Below are 18938 nucleotides of genomic sequence, written 5' to 3' on the forward strand. Positions count from 1 at the left end.
TGTTGATGAGACATCAGGTGTAAACGCCATCCAGTTACTGGGTCGGTATCTTTCCGATCGCGGGTCGCGAGGAGATCACTGCGTCTTCAGTTTGATTATGGAGGTGAGCACAGACTGCTGTTTGTGTTCCTGATGGGAAGCATTAGCAGCGTAGCAGGTTTATAAAAGTGTATTTTTTTTTTAACAGAACACGGAGGTTCGTGTGGCATATTAATGTTTTGCACTTCAGCGTTTCGTCGCATTTAAGGTTGACAGGGGCACCCTCAGCTTTACTTTAGAGGTGAGCAGACTTCTACTCGCGTTGATGAAGTGAGGCATTTACAGCGGAATAGGATACATTCTTTTTCAGAACTTCCAGGTTCGCGTGGCAGACCCAAACAGTGGTTGTGTATATTGCACCATAAAAGTGTGCCCTAAGGGATGCAACCAATTTATAATTGGAAGCACAGTTAAAGCTATTAGACCCAAACAGTGCACAACAGTGTTTCAGTGGATCGAAGGTAAATTTCTCGGGGTTAAGCACCGCGTATATACGTTGGTGAATCACGAGCAGCCGTGTGTATTTTGTTCCAATATTCATTTATTCTTCATTCAAGTTTCCGCAATACGGACAATACTTGTTTTGTTTTTGGGAACCCGGTAGAAAACGGTGAAACATTTTGGATGTAAGTTTCCTTCATTTTTTTTACTGCGGTTGCCATTTGCGGCACGCAATGAGGATTGTACACAGTGGTGAAGGTTCACTCGTATCTATTATTTCCATTTAGCACCACAGACTATGTACCTTTGACTATTTTTCTCATTATATGAACACGACCGATATGGTGTAACTTGATGTGCAATGGGAATGTGTTAAACAGACAATAGTGCCAGTAAGGCACACTCCACCCCGCCGGAGCCTCGCATCACTCTGCAGTCTCTGCCTCGCGCCCGCCATTGCCCCCTCCCCTTCAATCTCTCTCACGCACACTCCACCCCGCCGGAGCCTCGCATCACTCTGCAGTCTCTGCCTCGCGCCCGCCATTGCCCCCTCCCCTTCAATCTCTCTCGCGCACACTCCACCCCGCCGGAGCCTCGCATCACTCTGCAGTCTCTGCCTCGCGCCCGCCATTGCCCCCTCCCCTTCAAGGGGACTGAGCACGTGCTCTCATTATCTCACCTCCCTTTATAATTAATTTACGGTCTTTGCAACTCCCCAGCCATATGTTGCTTTGTTTTCGCTGCTTCTTTGTTGTTGTGTCGCCCCACATCCGCCTCTCACCGCACCGACGCCACCTTGCCTCAGACGGCCCCCTCCCTCCTCCCCCCCTCTCTTTCTCACACACTTCTTTCGCCTCCCTTTGAACTTCTCCCAGCTCAATTACTCTACCCCTAATTTCCCATCACTTCCCTTTACAGCTCTTTTTCGCTCTCCCTCACAAATTCCCCCTCCTTTCCAATTCCAACAGATCACCCCTCCCAATACTGTTCGTCACTGGGCTATAAGTCGGATGCAAAGGTGTTTGGGGGAGGGGGTCTCCAAAAGGTGTTTGGCCTATTTAATTAAGGGTGTGGCTTAAATATGTAAACTCATTTTCTGTGATTTCCATAGTATGTGCCACCCAACCTGACTTTTGGTTCCTCTCCCAGCTTTCCTTTATTGCATCCAGTTATAGAACACAAAAATTGACGTGCACCAAAAACCTAACAGGACTATTGCAATTTATTTATTTATGTGTTTTTAACATAGCGCGTACTTTACCCAGAGTTGTCAGAGCGCTTTAGACTAGAGCGAAGTAAATTACATAAGGAAAAAGTGACATGGTAGTAGACAACACTACTTATATGTACAGCAGTTACTCGTGACGTGAGTTACAGATTAACAAATTACATATTCACTCAAGATTACATATTAAGTAAAATTGGAGCGATCAAGGCTGCACAGCTACATAATATATATTTATAAAATTGAGACAGAGGGTCCTAGTAGCTCTGGATGAACTAGCTCCACATCCACCACACCCACATCCACCACATCCACCACCACATCCACCACCACATCCACCACCACATCCACCACCACATCCACCACCACAACCACCACCGCATCCACCACCACATCCACCATGATATCCACCACCACATCCACCACATGCACCACCACATCCACCATCACATCCACCGCATCCACCACCACCACCGCATCCACCACCACATCCACCACATCCACCATCACCTCCACATCCACCATGACATCCACCACCACATCCACCACATGCTCCACCGCATCCACCACCACCACCGCATCCACCACCACATCCACCACATCCACCATCACCTCCACATCCACCATTACATCCACCACCACATCCACCACATGCTCCACCGCATCCACCACCACCACATCCACCACCACATCCACCGCATCCACCACCACCACCGCATCCACCACCACATCCACCACATCCACCATCACCTCAACATCCACCATGACATCCACCGCCACATCCACCACCACCACATCCACCACATGCACCACCACCGCATCCACCACCACATCCACCACATGCACCACCACCGCATCCACCATCACATCCACCACCACATCCACCACACCCACCACCACCACATCCACCACCAGGTGCAAATGCAATGTTCTTGGATTTTCGTCACAATAAAATACACTGAACATAATCTTCACAAAATTAATTTACAAACGTTTAAGCTATTGCCATTATAAATTACAATAAATTTTATTTAAGTATTAATTATTTACAAAATTAAAAGCCATTGTTATTTGCAATATCAATACATCTAAGTCACGTAAAGACAACACACATTGCATTACAAATGCTATAGGTGTCACATTTGCGAAAGTTAAAACTATTGACATTGTAACTGACAAAGCTATTACTTTTGCTATTTTCAAAACCAACACATAAATAAAAAAAAGTGTCCTTTACAATACCAATTGCTCAAACTTTCCTAATGCGAGACCTATTGCATTTCCAATGCTTGTTTCTTATTATTTTGGTTGTCCTTGTGCCCACGGGCTGTATTTTTTAATAAAGTAGAGGTGGATGCACGTCTCTCTCTTTGAGCCACCATGGTCCCCAGTCCTCCATCTCCTTGGGCCTTTTTAAAATTTGGAGAAGGGGGTACACCGTCGCCCTCCCTGAACCTTTATGGGCCCCTATCCCGTGGGGCCCTTTGTTGTGACTCGGGGGAGAGGGGCGTGGGAGCCACCTACTCGAGCCTTTACAACCCGGGGGGCCACATCCCTGAGACTACGGGTAAGTGTACCAGTGCCCACCTGATGCACTCACAAGACAGTATTTTGGGGGGCTGTGGGGGAGCCGCAGGGCCCCTGCATCCCCACCTGCATTGGGAGCAGGTTTAGCTCCCGCCCGGCAAAAGCTGCAGTTTTTCACTGCTCCTGCCAGGTGGGAGCAATCTGAGTTTCCTTACCTGCATGTAGGCAAATGTCTGCTCATTTTAATATTCAAATGGCGACTGCAGTTTTGATTTTTCCCCGCAATGCTGCAGGAGAACTGTGGGACTGCAGCAAAAAGAAAAAAGTATTTTTTTATGTTTGCCCCTAACCGGGCCTTTATATCTATGTTTAAATACAATCTCGGGACAGGGGACCAAGGAGCATAATTACTAGGAAACTTTCGGGGCACAGGATTAAGCCAAGAAGGCTAATGCTGCACTTCGACAGCTTCCAAACGCAGGGATGCACCGTATTAACAAGAATACAGTACATCCCTGCCTTTCCCTTAGCGCTGGTGCTAAATGTAGCTGCTTAGCACCAACGCAGCCACCTTTGCACCATTGTGCAAGGGTGCCTGCATTGCAGGAAAATATTGTTTATGTGCAGGAAGATGTCCCTCCCTGCACATAAACAATCAGTAATGTCATTTTGTACTTTCTATGTGTACTGCACAATGCAGCACACATAGAAACTGCAAAAACAAGGAGAAATAAAGCATTTCTCCTCGTTTTGCCACGTTTTACCTGGTTTTAACTTTGGTGCTGCCCATATTTACACCACCTGTGTAAATATAGGGCAGTGTCAAAATCAATGGGTGTTGCCGCGGAACACCCACCACAGCCCCCATTGCCCACCCCTTTCACGCTAAGTGTAGTGTGAAAGAGGGGCTTATTCACAAGGCGGTGTTAAGCTACGTTAAGTGGCTTAACGCCACCTTATGAATAAGGCGAAGCCCCTATCGCCACAGGAACGTCAGAAAAAGTAACATTCCTGTGGCGGTAGGGCTTGTAAATATACCCCTATGTTTCCAAGTCCTGTCATGGCTGCCACATTTTTCTTCATGTTGTGGCCAGCCAATCAGAGCTCTTGTTCCCGCAGGAGCCTTACTCCTCAGAGGCTGAGACGGCCCAAGGGGAAAATTCCCCCCTCCACCAATCAGAACGCTCTATTTCTTTAAGTTGAGCTGGAACTAAGCCGTCCAGATATATAAAATATTTTTTAACATTATTTTCCCTAAAACTTTGAAAGGATTTACACTAAATAGATCTAGCTTCCTGCCAAATTTGGCATAATTTCATTCAGCAGTTTGAATGTAGCACTTTTCAAAAAAGACTATGGAAAAATCATGAGGCTTTTGTGTTTTTAGACCCTCATTTCTCTCAGCCCCTCTTGACGAATAACCTTGAAAAATTCCATGGAGAACTTAGGCGAATATAGAGCACTTTATTACAAATGTTCGTGAAGATTTGTCAAACGGTGTCAAAGTAATTAAATAATTTGCAAACCAAAAAAGCCATTTCCTAAATTTATATATATCAATTTGTCTCATATCCCACAGAAAATAAGACAGCAGCACTCCGAAAGAGAAACCGCAATGTGGTTTATTGAATGAAATGACCAGTCAGCCTGTTTCGGTTGCCAATCCCAACCTTGCTCACAACATTGAGGACCATTTTGTGCAGTGTATAAATAGTGTTCCATCACAAGGTGGAAACAAACAAAGGTTACTGGGCGATGTGGACTCATGCTACTGCGGACGCCATTTTAAAATGTTCAGGTATTCTTATTACATTGCCCAAATTCTTGAAATTACTCAAATGGTATTCAAAGATCCAAATCATTTGCATATATTCAAACAGGTCTAAAGATCATAGACTCATGAGCATTATGACAGCCAACTGATGTCTGTTAATAATTATGAAAAAATCAGTATAGAAATTCTCAATTCAATATGGCTATCACCTTATGCGCTTAGATTTGTATCTGTACGCTGGTTCAAATGTCCATATTTTTCGCTTATGTTACATGATTCATAATCAATACCTAACACTTAAAATCTAAAATCAAAATGATTCTACTTGTTATACAAATTCATTATGACATTGCAAATTTGGCATGATGGCAGCCTCAATTTAATATTGCCATATTCAAGTTCTCTATATAATGTGTATTTTGTTATTATATCAATTCATGACCATAGGCCTCGTTGGACTATATGTGTTGTACCATGATATCAAAAAACCTTTTGAAGTCACTATAATTGTGACTCTGGATCGACATAAAATGCCACACGATCTCCATCGATGGAGCTCCATATACTGGAACTACCTAAAAATACATAATGTAGTAGAAAGGAATTACCAAGTGGGTTAGAAATTTAGCATGCATGCTCCTAAATTATCCATACCTACTGCTTGATATCACAGAGGATAAAAAATTATACAAAAAAAATATATGTGCCTGAATGATTGCACCATCAGGATTCAAGCAAGCCGGGCCGAAGACGGCTGAAATGCCAGAAACCGGTCCCCGGTAGCTTGTTTCCTTCCCAGTGTAAGAATTGGCTTTTGTAGTTTGGTTTGCCCTGTTCCCATCATGCACTGGGACAGGAACAGACTAATTTGCATACAGCCAGGTTCTGAAACTGGGATGGTGCAGTGAGCTAAAAAACGGTGTTGGATCTAGCCCTGATCTCTTGACTGGGTGAGAGTATTCTGTTTAATTCAGAGACTCTGTCCCTCACCACCCCTTTTTGTAAATATTTTTGTCCACCCTAAGCGTGGAAGGGTATACTCAGATGTGAGTCCCTTGCTCATTGCACCATCAGGATTCAAGCAAGCCGGGCCGAAGACGGCTGAAATGCCAGAAACCGGTCCCCGGTAGCTTGTTTCCTTCCCAGTGTAAGAATTGGCTTTTGTAGTTTGGTTTGCCCTGTTCCCATCATGCACTGGGACAGGAACAGACTAATTTGCATACAGCCAGGTTCTGAAACTGGGATGGTGCAGTGAGCTAAAAAACGGTGTTGGATCTAGCCCTGATCTCTTGACTGGGTGAGAGTATTCTGTTTAATTCAGAGACTCTGTCCCTCACCACCCCTTTTTGTAAATATTTTTGTCCACCCTAAGCGTGGAAGGGTATACTCAGATGTGAGTCCCTTGCTCATTGCACCATCAGGATTCAAGCAAGCCGGGCCGAAGACGGCTGAAATGCCAGAAACCGGTCCCCGGTAGCTTGTTTCCTTCCCAGTGTAAGAATTGGCTTTTGTAGTTTGGTTTGCCCTGTTCCCATCATGCACTGGGACAGGAACAGACTAATTTGCATACAGCCAGGTTCTGAAACTGGGATGGTGCAGTGAGCTAAAAAACGGTGTTGGATCTAGCCCTGATCTCTTGACTGGGTGAGAGTATTCTGTTTAATTCAGAGACTCTGTCCCTCACCACCCCTTTTTGTAAATATTTTTGTCCACCCTAAGCGTGGAAGGGTATACTCAGATGTGAGTCCCTTGCTCATTGCACCATCAGGATTCAAGCAAGCCGGGCCGAAGACGGCTGAAATGCCAGAAACCGGTCCCCGGTAGCTTGTTTCCTTCCCAGTGTAAGAATTGGCTTTTGTAGTTTGGTTTGCCCTGTTCCCATCATGCACTGGGACAGGAACAGACTAATTTGCATACAGCCAGGTTCTGAAACTGGGATGGTGCAGTGAGCTAAAAAACGGTGTTGGATCTAGCCCTGATCTCTTGACTGGGTGAGAGTATTCTGTTTAATTCAGAGACTCTGTCCCTCACCACCCCTTTTTGTAAATATTTTTGTCCACCCTAAGCGTGGAAGGGTATACTCAGATGTGAGTCCCTTGCTCATTGCACCATCAGGATTCAAGCAAGCCGGGCCGAAGACGGCTGAAATGCCAGAAACCGGTCCCCGGTAGCTTGTTTCCTTCCCAGTGTAAGAATTGGCTTTTGTAGTTTGGTTTGCCCTGTTCCCATCATGCACTGGGACAGGAACAGACTAATTTGCATACAGCCAGGTTCTGAAACTGGGATGGTGCAGTGAGCTAAAAAACGGTGTTGGATCTAGCCCTGATCTCTTGACTGGGTGAGAGTATTCTGTTTAATTCAGAGACTCTGTCCCTCACCACCCCTTTTTGTAAATATTTTTGTCCACCCTAAGCGTGGAAGGGTATACTCAGATGTGAGTCCCTTGCTCATTGCACCATCAGGATTCAAGCAAGCCGGGCCGAAGACGGCTGAAATGCCAGAAACCGGTCCCCGGTAGCTTGTTTCCTTCCCAGTGTAAGAATTGGCTTTTGTAGTTTGGTTTGCCCTGTTCCCATCATGCACTGGGACAGGAACAGACTAATTTGCATACAGCCAGGTTCTGAAACTGGGATGGTGCAGTGAGCTAAAAAACGGTGTTGGATCTAGCCCTGATCTCTTGACTGGGTGAGAGTATTCTGTTTAATTCAGAGACTCTGTCCCTCACCACCCCTTTTTGTAAATATTTTTGTCCACCCTAAGCGTGGAAGGGTATACTCAGATGTGAGTCCCTTGCTCATTGCACCATCAGGATTCAAGCAAGCCGGGCCGAAGACGGCTGAAATGCCAGAAACCGGTCCCCGGTAGCTTGTTTCCTTCCCAGTGTAAGAATTGGCTTTTGTAGTTTGGTTTGCCCTGTTCCCATCATGCACTGGGACAGGAACAGACTAATTTGCATACAGCCAGGTTCTGAAACTGGGATGGTGCAGTGAGCTAAAAAACGGTGTTGGATCTAGCCCTGATCTCTTGACTGGGTGAGAGTATTCTGTTTAATTCAGAGACTCTGTCCCTCACCACCCCTTTTTGTAAATATTTTTGTCCACCCTAAGCGTGGAAGGGTATACTCAGATGTGAGTCCCTTGCTCATTGCACCATCAGGATTCAAGCAAGCCGGGCCGAAGACGGCTGAAATGCCAGAAACCGGTCCCCGGTAGCTTGTTTCCTTCCCAGTGTAAGAATTGGCTTTTGTAGTTTGGTTTGCCCTGTTCCCATCATGCACTGGGACAGGAACAGACTAATTTGCATACAGCCAGGTTCTGAAACTGGGATGGTGCAGTGAGCTAAAAAACGGTGTTGGATCTAGCCCTGATCTCTTGACTGGGTGAGAGTATTCTGTTTAATTCAGAGACTCTGTCCCTCACCACCCCTTTTTGTAAATATTTTTGTCCACCCTAAGCGTGGAAGGGTATACTCAGATGTGAGTCCCTTGCTCATTGCACCATCAGGATTCAAGCAAGCCGGGCCGAAGACGGCTGAAATGCCAGAAACCGGTCCCCGGTAGCTTGTTTCCTTCCCAGTGTAAGAATTGGCTTTTGTAGTTTGGTTTGCCCTGTTCCCATCATGCACTGGGACAGGAACAGACTAATTTGCATACAGCCAGGTTCTGAAACTGGGATGGTGCAGTGAGCTAAAAAACGGTGTTGGATCTAGCCCTGATCTCTTGACTGGGTGAGAGTATTCTGTTTAATTCAGAGACTCTGTCCCTCACCACCCCTTTTTGTAAATATTTTTGTCCACCCTAAGCGTGGAAGGGTATACTCAGATGTGAGTCCCTTGCTCATTGCACCATCAGGATTCAAGCAAGCCGGGCCGAAGACGGCTGAAATGCCAGAAACCGGTCCCCGGTAGCTTGTTTCCTTCCCAGTGTAAGAATTGGCTTTTGTAGTTTGGTTTGCCCTGTTCCCATCATGCACTGGGACAGGAACAGACTAATTTGCATACAGCCAGGTTCTGAAACTGGGATGGTGCAGTGAGCTAAAAAACGGTGTTGGATCTAGCCCTGATCTCTTGACTGGGTGAGAGTATTCTGTTTAATTCAGAGACTCTGTCCCTCACCACCCCTTTTTGTAAATATTTTTGTCCACCCTAAGCGTGGAAGGGTATACTCAGATGTGAGTCCCTTGCTCATTGCACCATCAGGATTCAAGCAAGCCGGGCCGAAGACGGCTGAAATGCCAGAAACCGGTCCCCGGTAGCTTGTTTCCTTCCCAGTGTAAGAATTGGCTTTTGTAGTTTGGTTTGCCCTGTTCCCATCATGCACTGGGACAGGAACAGACTAATTTGCATACAGCCAGGTTCTGAAACTGGGATGGTGCAGTGAGCTAAAAAACGGTGTTGGATCTAGCCCTGATCTCTTGACTGGGTGAGAGTATTCTGTTTAATTCAGAGACTCTGTCCCTCACCACCCCTTTTTGTAAATATTTTTGTCCACCCTAAGCGTGGAAGGGTATACTCAGATGTGAGTCCCTTGCTCATTGCACCATCAGGATTCAAGCAAGCCGGGCCGAAGACGGCTGAAATGCCAGAAACCGGTCCCCGGTAGCTTGTTTCCTTCCCAGTGTAAGAATTGGCTTTTGTAGTTTGGTTTGCCCTGTTCCCATCATGCACTGGGACAGGAACAGACTAATTTGCATACAGCCAGGTTCTGAAACTGGGATGGTGCAGTGAGCTAAAAAACGGTGTTGGATCTAGCCCTGATCTCTTGACTGGGTGAGAGTATTCTGTTTAATTCAGAGACTCTGTCCCTCACCACCCCTTTTTGTAAATATTTTTGTCCACCCTAAGCGTGGAAGGGTATACTCAGATGTGAGTCCCTTGCTCATTGCACCATCAGGATTCAAGCAAGCCGGGCCGAAGACGGCTGAAATGCCAGAAACCGGTCCCCGGTAGCTTGTTTCCTTCCCAGTGTAAGAATTGGCTTTTGTAGTTTGGTTTGCCCTGTTCCCATCATGCACTGGGACAGGAACAGACTAATTTGCATACAGCCAGGTTCTGAAACTGGGATGGTGCAGTGAGCTAAAAAACGGTGTTGGATCTAGCCCTGATCTCTTGACTGGGTGAGAGTATTCTGTTTAATTCAGAGACTCTGTCCCTCACCACCCCTTTTTGTAAATATTTTTGTCCACCCTAAGCGTGGAAGGGTATACTCAGATGTGAGTCCCTTGCTCATTGCACCATCAGGATTCAAGCAAGCCGGGCCGAAGACGGCTGAAATGCCAGAAACCGGTCCCCGGTAGCTTGTTTCCTTCCCAGTGTAAGAATTGGCTTTTGTAGTTTGGTTTGCCCTGTTCCCATCATGCACTGGGACAGGAACAGACTAATTTGCATACAGCCAGGTTCTGAAACTGGGATGGTGCAGTGAGCTAAAAAACGGTGTTGGATCTAGCCCTGATCTCTTGACTGGGTGAGAGTATTCTGTTTAATTCAGAGACTCTGTCCCTCACCACCCCTTTTTGTAAATATGAATGATGCCCAAAAGCAGTACATGAAATTACTGTGCAATATTGCTGCTAAATAATCATAAATACTAATTGTATTGGCTAAACAAAAATAAAAGACTCAAACAAAAATGTTCCAAATTCCTAAAGTTAAAATCAATGATACAGAAACACAATAGCTCTCAGAGTGTGTGCAGGAGTAAGGCAGGCTTTAATATAGGCAGGTATATAATTCCTCAACCATATTAAAACCATGTGGTTCTTTACTGTCTTCAATAAGTAGAATGTTTCCAGTTTTCAGAGCTGTTTTTCCCTGTTCCACCCTCTCTTATTTTTGGGAACATGTGCTAAGCAACCGTATCTTAAATCTATGCAATTGCTCTGGTGGACCTTCTCAAAATGACACGCAATGGGATAGGTGAAATTATTATTAGTTATTGCTCTTATGTGCTGTAGTATACGTTCATGGATGGGTAAAGTAATACTTCCCACGTACAGTTTCGCACAAGGGCATTTGAGAAGGAAGACAAAGCTGGATCTACTTGTAAGAATGCCTTTGATCTTAATGGCTCTCTTGAAATAGGATATTAGATTTTAGAAATATTTTCACTGTTTTTACATACTTTGCACTTTGTGCATTTAACAAAGCCTTATTTGGAGTTGAGCCAAGTTTTCTTGATAGAACCAGTCTCAAAGTTACTCTTGACAAAATAATCCCTTAGGGATTTTGATTTCCTGCATGTGGTCTGTGGCTGACTTGCTACAGATGAGCCTATCATGGTGTCCTCCCTTATGAGGTACCAATGTTTCTGTGAGTCATGTGTAATCTTTAATTGTTGTAGATTGTATATTGTAATAAAACTGTGTATTCTATGTCTCTTTTTCTCGTCTAAGAGCTTTTGTACATCAAAAAGGACTTTCTCTCTCTTTTGGTCTCTAGCTCTTTGTGAAGCTGATCTAAGTGTGTTTTCTGACTATCCCTTTTGTTTGTAGCATTTTACCATTTGTGCTTCTACCAAATCATACTCTTAATTGGTGCTATAGACTTTTCTGGCTCTGCAGAATTCCTGAGAAGAGATACTCTTTATAAGGGAGGCTGGATGGAAACTGCTGGCGTGGAGAATGGTGTTCCCTGCCAACGGCTTCCTGAACATAGTAGTCTCCAGTTTCTCTTCCCCCGCCTGCACTAGAACATCCAGAAATTCAATAGATGTGTTGCTAATCTTGCCTGTGAATCTCAAATTATGATAATTGTTATTTATGTCTGAGATGAATAGATTTGCTTCAGCCTCCGTGCCCTCCCAGAGCACAAAGAGGTCATCTATAAACCTAAGCCATAATGTGATGTTATCAGACCAAAGTTACATGATGGGTCCCCAGAGAACCTGCTCTTCCCAGCAGCCCATATACAGATTTGTATTGCTGGGGGCGAAGCAGATGCCCATAGCTGTGCCTCAAAGTTGTTGAAATATTTCTTTGTCAAGTAAAAACATGTTCTAGAAACATGTTCTTGTTAAAAAACCACTACATAATTTCTAGTAGCATCCTGTTATGTACTGCAAATCTTCTTGGTCTCATTCTAAGAGAGTGGTGTGTGGTTTTCAGGCCATCTTGATGTTTAATGCTGGTATATAATGTGGATACATCTAGAGTCATAAGTAACATATCTTTCTCCCACTTGATGGCAAAAGGTTTCACAAAAAGCCAGCAGATTCCTGTATATAAGAAGTAAGGGTAGTTACAATTGGATTTAAAAGTAATGAATATACTTGGAAACATTCTCATATAGGTTGTTTTGTGCCGCTATAATATGTCTTCCTTGAGCCAGCACTATATCTTTGTGCACCTTGGGTACTGAAAACAATACTGGTAATTTGGGGTGATCTCGTTTTAAAAAATTGTATTCATCCCAACTCAAACGTTCTTGGTCTCTCCAGGATTTAAGTTTGTTGGTAAAATCTTCTAAGACTGACTGGTATTCCTCCTTGGTAATCTGTATGTAACAATCCATGTCAATAAGCTGCAAATATGTGTTATTAAGGTACTTTTCTTCATCCCATAGAATAAGGCTTCACAATAACTTTGTCAGAGTTCTCATGTTTTTCCACAGTAATAAAGATAGCTTGTTACTTCCTATTCTTATAATCTCCTTTTCTGTTAGACGTAAAAGTAATATTCTGTAAATTCTCATATTATGTTCTCAGAGAATACATCTATATTATCTTTTGTGGTCTGTACCTAGATTTAGGGCAAAATGGAGTAGTCCCTTCAGCCTGAGTGTCTGTCATAGCCTGTTCATCGCCTAAGCACATTTCCATTGATGTTTGATTTAAAGTCTGATTCCTTTCTCCCTCCAATTCCAAAATGTCCTCCAGCAGTTCAATGTCAGTGTGCGATCGGCCTGGAGGGGGTGGGGATCCCCCCTCGGTCCGCACCACTACATCTGCCTTGATCCTTGTGGGAATTATAGTGGGAGTGAGCAGCTGTGGCAGATGGAACTTTGACGATGCCCTCTGGTGGAAACTTTATATGTTATACTGTCTGCGGTGCCCGAGCAACATGGCTGATGCCTGGTGGAGCTGTTTTGGCAGCTATAGGAGAGATTGACTTTGGTTTCACCCCCTTAGGCGTCTCCTACCCCACCGGACATTGGACATTGTTTTTCCTCGTCTCTCCGCTGTGCTTAATTTCTCTCCCCCGCCTTCTCTCTCTTTGATCATGTGGCTGACTCCCCTTTCCAGCCCTATATAACCTTGTTTGTTTCTCTCCTACACCCCTGTCTTGAACCCTCACCCCCACCCTCCCTCATGCTCCAGATGACTCATATATGCTTTTATTTTATGTTATGGTAACAGATGTAACTTTGTGCAACTTGTTCTTATGTATGCGCTCTGATACCTCTGGGTCTAGCCAGCGCTGTATAAAACTTTTCAAATAAATTAATAAATGTCTGATACCAATTGATTAGTGGGACTTGTACTTGATAGAGTTGGAATGGTGTTGATCTTACATGGAGCCATCTTTCTAATTCTATGAAATTTAGACAATTTCAATTTACGAGGGAATCTGTACTGGACTATTCTGCTCTCGGGGTAGTTGAATTTGCTTATAGGAAAATATGATATGCCTAGCTCTAGTGTCTCAGTGTCTTCTTCCGTAAGTGTAGTCTCACTCAAACTTACAATGATCTTCTTTGGATTAGTTACTTACGATTGGATCTGGTTGTTCTCCCAGATGGTTCTCCTTGTGGTTCTTTTCTGTCCTTGGCTTCCCCTCCTTTGTGTCCTCCTCCTATGTGTTTATATATAACTGAATAAACAAAAGGTTAAAGTGATGTTATAGTCATACTCGCAAGTGTTGTCGTAATATTCTCAATGATGTCATAGAAGATGTCATGAGTGATGCAATATGTGGGGTAATTAGCAGTGCATGGCAAGGGCGTGAGTTATAGTTACCTTAGGGCACAAGTTATATTGTGATAACTATGGCGGGTGAATTTCAAAGTTTTCATAAGTTTAAACTGGCCAATTTTAATTGAAATGTTCACATAACTATAACTTTATTTAAACCTTTGGTTTTTTAAATGAATTTCTAGGGTATTTTTAACATAAAGTCATATTTTATTACAATACGTAAAGCCAACACTCCCACCGAACATGGCCGGGGTTGGCCAGCCTGTGGCCAAGGCCTGCAACCAACCTCCTGTGGCCTGCGAGTGTTTGGCTGCAGGCGCCCAGCTCCCTGTGCACGCTGTGGGGTTGGCAGGAAAGCCTGGCCTATGAGCAGCCAACCCTACACCGCCCACTGCCTTTTGCAACACCAAAATATAAAAAAAGCCTGTTGTCTTTATCACGGAGTGAGCGTATTTATATACAAAGCAGATATATAATCTTTCTCCACAAATCACCAATAATTATAATCAAATGCATATTTCAATAATTAACACAATGCAATATTTATTAATATTGTTGAAAAAATGTGAAATTAAGTTTTATTAAAAACAGGTCTGTGTCTCTTTTTTCATATAGTTTATATTACTACATTTTGTGCAGGAAAAATGAAAAAGTAAATAGTCAGATATATATTGTTATTTAAAAAAACATGTTTTTTAGTCTTTCTTATAACAATTTTCGGCCCAAGCAATTCAATCATAAAAACAACCATAAGAGGATGTTTTATCTTTTTTATACACAATAAGACAATATAAAATGCTGCCATAAAACCAGCCATTAGAGAAGGCTGCACACTCAGCTGTTGAACAAAAAATTCCAGCCTGTGAAGTGTTCTAATTTAACATTGTAAATTCTCCTGTGGTCAAGGATTAAATGACACAGAAGACTTACTGCTTTCTTTCTCTAATTTTGCTGGGTGGCTACATAACTCGCTGGAGCCTCCAGCATAATTAAAATAAATGTTTAGTGGTGCTTCTGCCCTTTCTAGGGACAGCACCAGAAACAGAAAATGTGTAAATAGCCATCGCAGATCATTATAGGGCACTTCATAAGGGAGCAGTAAAAATGAATTTGCAGCTGTTGCCGCCCATTTATTATTTACTTTGGTGTCCCGGTGCTCACCTGGGACACCCTTTTACATAAGAAATTATTAGAGAGAGGGGCGCACAGCCCTTCTCCCTGAGCTTTTACTGCCCCAGGGACGCATCCCTCTTGCCTTTCTCTTATTTAGGGGAGAGGGTGCGCAGCTCCCCTTTCCAAGCCACTTTGGGCCATGGAGACCACAGACCTCTGGCCTTTATTTTTTAATAAAGGGAGGGTGCACAATGCCCCTTCTCCAACGCTCTTTGGACCCTGGGGATCCCATCCCCGGGCCCATTTTATAAATAAGGGGAGTGTGAGAAGTTGGCCTAATATGAGATGTCCACTATTCTAGTGGGCACCCTGTATCAGTCCAATCAACCCTTATGGTGATGGTTGTAAAGTCTACCTTATAGACCAGCTATCCTAGTGGTAGCATGGACAAAACAGTCTTAGGCTAAACTCAAGAGGGCATGTGAAGCCAGCTGTTTTACCATATGTAACCCCTTTAATACCAAATGAAAGGACACCACACAGGTTATATATAAAATATATATGTATTTATTTCTAACACAACCCCTCTGAACTCTTTCTGAGGTCAGAGGCACAAGTACATAACAAAATACTTAATTATCATACAATAAGTTGCACAATATACTGTAGCACCCTAGAGGAACGTCAAACCATATACTAAAATAGTGGTATAAGAACCACGTCAAGAACAAAGGATAGGCCTAGCGCCTAGGGAATCACTGGGGCTACACTGTACTACCAAAGAATAGGAAGTAGGAGGCCCACAGAAGGCGTGTGCAGTGTCTTTACACGCACGCAAGTTACCATAGAGTTAGAATGGGAATGAAAGAATTGGAAACTAGTTCTTTTACGGCACTTCCGGATGGACTAGGAGAAAGCTACTTGAAACTAGGACACTAGGATAGTCAATAGCCACAGGAGCACCGGAGTACTAGCGTTACACCATCCACAGGAAGCGGGTGCATAGGTGTCAAAGTGTGTCGGGTTTTGTCGCTGAATCCTATGGAGCCTTGAAGAAAGATGCGGCAGGCGACCAGGAGAGAAGTGTCCGGTTGGATCCAAGGGTGGATAGAGGATGAAGAGTACCTGAAAGCAGAGGGGACAGAGTCTGGGTCACTAGCCAGTGGCCAGGAAGGAACCAGGAAGGAACCAGGTGATGTCGCGAAGCAATCAGGTGATGTCATGAAGCTTGCCTCTGCAGCCACGTGGACCAGGAGGTGTCGACGACGACCAGGAGCTGGGCACGGACTGTCCCACCAAGGATCTCACTGTCGGCGTTGTCAGCTTCCGGATTGGAGTCAACAAGCCTTGGCTAGGGCAACCCACGCAGGAATCGAAGATGGCTTCTGGATCAGACCAGCAAGGTCTGATGGGCTTCTCCTTTTCAGGGAAGCAGGGGCCAGTCTGGAGCAACCAGACCAGCAGTGTAGATTCACGATTTCTCTGTCACAGAGCCCACTAGCTAACGGGCAAGTGACCAGACAGACGCCTCGAGCAGGAAAATGCAGGAGGCCCCATGCAGAACTCGTGGAGTGTGGAGGACTGATCTTCGGTACAGTTGGTGCTCGGGGATGGGGCTTCTGAATCTCCAATGCACAACTTCGAGGGTGCCTCAGAAGTTGCACGGAAAGCAATTCGCTGGATTTCCAAGATGGCAGGTTCCACGTCTGGCGTTGCCTCCACGGGTCTCAGCTTTGCTGTGGCTGTGGATCGGGCTGAAGGAAGTCTGGAAGTCTGGGTCTTGTCAGGCTCTGTGCCTGGGCTCTGGCGGGAGCATTCAACAAAGCAAACCGTTGATCGCTTGATGGTGCCTGCGTGTGCAGGGTGGTCACTCCTTGACCACAAGGGAGATTCTTCAGTCTTCTATCTTCAAGTAGAACGTCGAAGGTACAGAGTTTCGTTTCAAGTTTCAGTCAGGATTAATCTAAAGTCTTGGGACTCAGCTCCTACCTATATACCCACTTTAGGGGCTGGATTACCTGCTAACTCACTCATATGGGTGGGACCAGGGAAGGGGGTGGTTACACCCCTTTCTCTTTGTCCAGTTTTGCGCCAGAGCTGGGGATGGAGTGCCCCAGCACGGGTTTGAACTGGACTATGCTCGGGGACACCTTGTGTGCCCCAGGCAGTGTCTCATTTCATTCAGCCCTCCCTGCCCCAATACACTATAGCCTGTCTGGGGGTGGTGCTAGCACCTCCCAAGCCAGGAAACCTATTGTCCAAGCCTCCCTCGCTGAAGGACTCCCAGCAGCAGGAGGTCTGACTTGTGTCTGTAGCAGCAGCATCCATTTTGTGATGCTGAGGCTCTGGTTAACTTTAACTGGCATTAGTAGGAACAACATGTCTTCTCCCTCTAGAAGGGTGGAATTCTACTCCCGTCGCCAGAACTGGCGAGGGGGTAGTATTCCAAAGTGTATGACACCTTACGCGACATGATTTGATAAAGCCAAACCAGAGTTAGTATTTAACCGCGAGGTTCATAATGCACTTAAGAGTATATGGTATGGCTATATCCTAGAACAGCTATAAGGACATGGTTCTGAAAGCTGAAGACAGGCTCAGCTCATGCTAGAGCCTCATCTCACATAAAACCAAGCACTCTGCCTCCAGGATTGTTAAGGCCTGCCATAGGAGTGACTTATAGGTATATATGTGTCTAGCTATAAGGTTAGATATAGGAATACTATATCTAAGCAAGGGGTGATTACACGACCTTGCCCCAGCTGAGTGATCAGCCAGTTGTGTCAATGTGAGTGGCCAGCCAGGGGTGGCATAATACATGCTGCAGCCCCTGGTAGGCCTTGGATGCACCTATGCCCTGGGTACCTATAGTACACTGTACAGGGGCTCATAAGGTGACCCAATGTCCAATTGGTAATGTAGCTAAAGTACATTGCATTGAATATAGAGAGAGCACAGCTGGGCTGTGGGTCTGATTAGCAGGCCCACAGCCACATTAAGTCGAAAACCAGTGAAGCAAAAAGCAAAAGTGGGGTGACCATAGGAAAGCAGACCCTACTCTCCTACAGGGAGGGGTGCACTCGCCCCTTCCCTGAGTCTTTATGGCTTGGGGGACCCCATGCTCATGGCCAGAGACGGATGACCTTGTGCCCACCCAGTGTACCCACAAATTACTGCTTGGGGATGCGGGCAGAGCTCCCCGCATGCTTGCGAGCTAGCATTCTTGCCACCTGGAGGAAGCAGCTGTTTTTGCTTGCTCCATTCAGGCAGGAGCAATGTGTGTTTTCTTGCCAGCAGAGGAGTGGGCAGAGAAACATAAGTCTGCTTCCACCAGACTGTAACATTTCCAATGCTCCTGCAGGTGGGAGCAGATGTCTGTTTCCCTGCCTGAGTTCTTGTGAGCAGGGAAACCACTGGTTCCTGGGGCGGGCTTCCTGGGACACAGTGTGCAAACCAGCGTTGAGTGATGGGGTCTCTGGGGTCTTAACAGGCTCACAGAGCTGGGATCGTACAGCCCTCCCTTTCCATATAATTGAGGCGAGGTGTCCCCGGGGCCTACTAAGACGCGAGGAGGGGGATCATGTGTCCCCATCCCCAAAAGAAGATTTTGTGTTAGGCCCTGGGCCACCCCATGAACGTTTTCATAACAATGCGGTAGCCTGCATCATACAAAAATATGTTGCTGCGGATTCGCCTCAAATTTTCAGCAAAATGAAAAAAAAACATTTTTGGCCCCACCACCAACCTAGAAGGCCAGGGTAACCCTACCCTGTCCCCTTATGTTTTTTTTAAAACTTTTTTTCTACTGAGTCCTGAGTCCTAAGATGGCAGCCGCCACATCTTTGTTGATGAACTGGCAGCCAATCAGATGTCTCCATCTGATCTGTTGGCATGCAAATCCTCCAGGGTGT

The sequence above is a fragment of the Lissotriton vulgaris genome, chromosome 4_1, assembly GCF_964263255.1.
Source record: "Lissotriton vulgaris chromosome 4_1, aLisVul1.2, whole genome shotgun sequence".
Lineage (NCBI taxonomy): Eukaryota > Metazoa > Chordata > Amphibia > Caudata > Salamandridae > Lissotriton > Lissotriton vulgaris.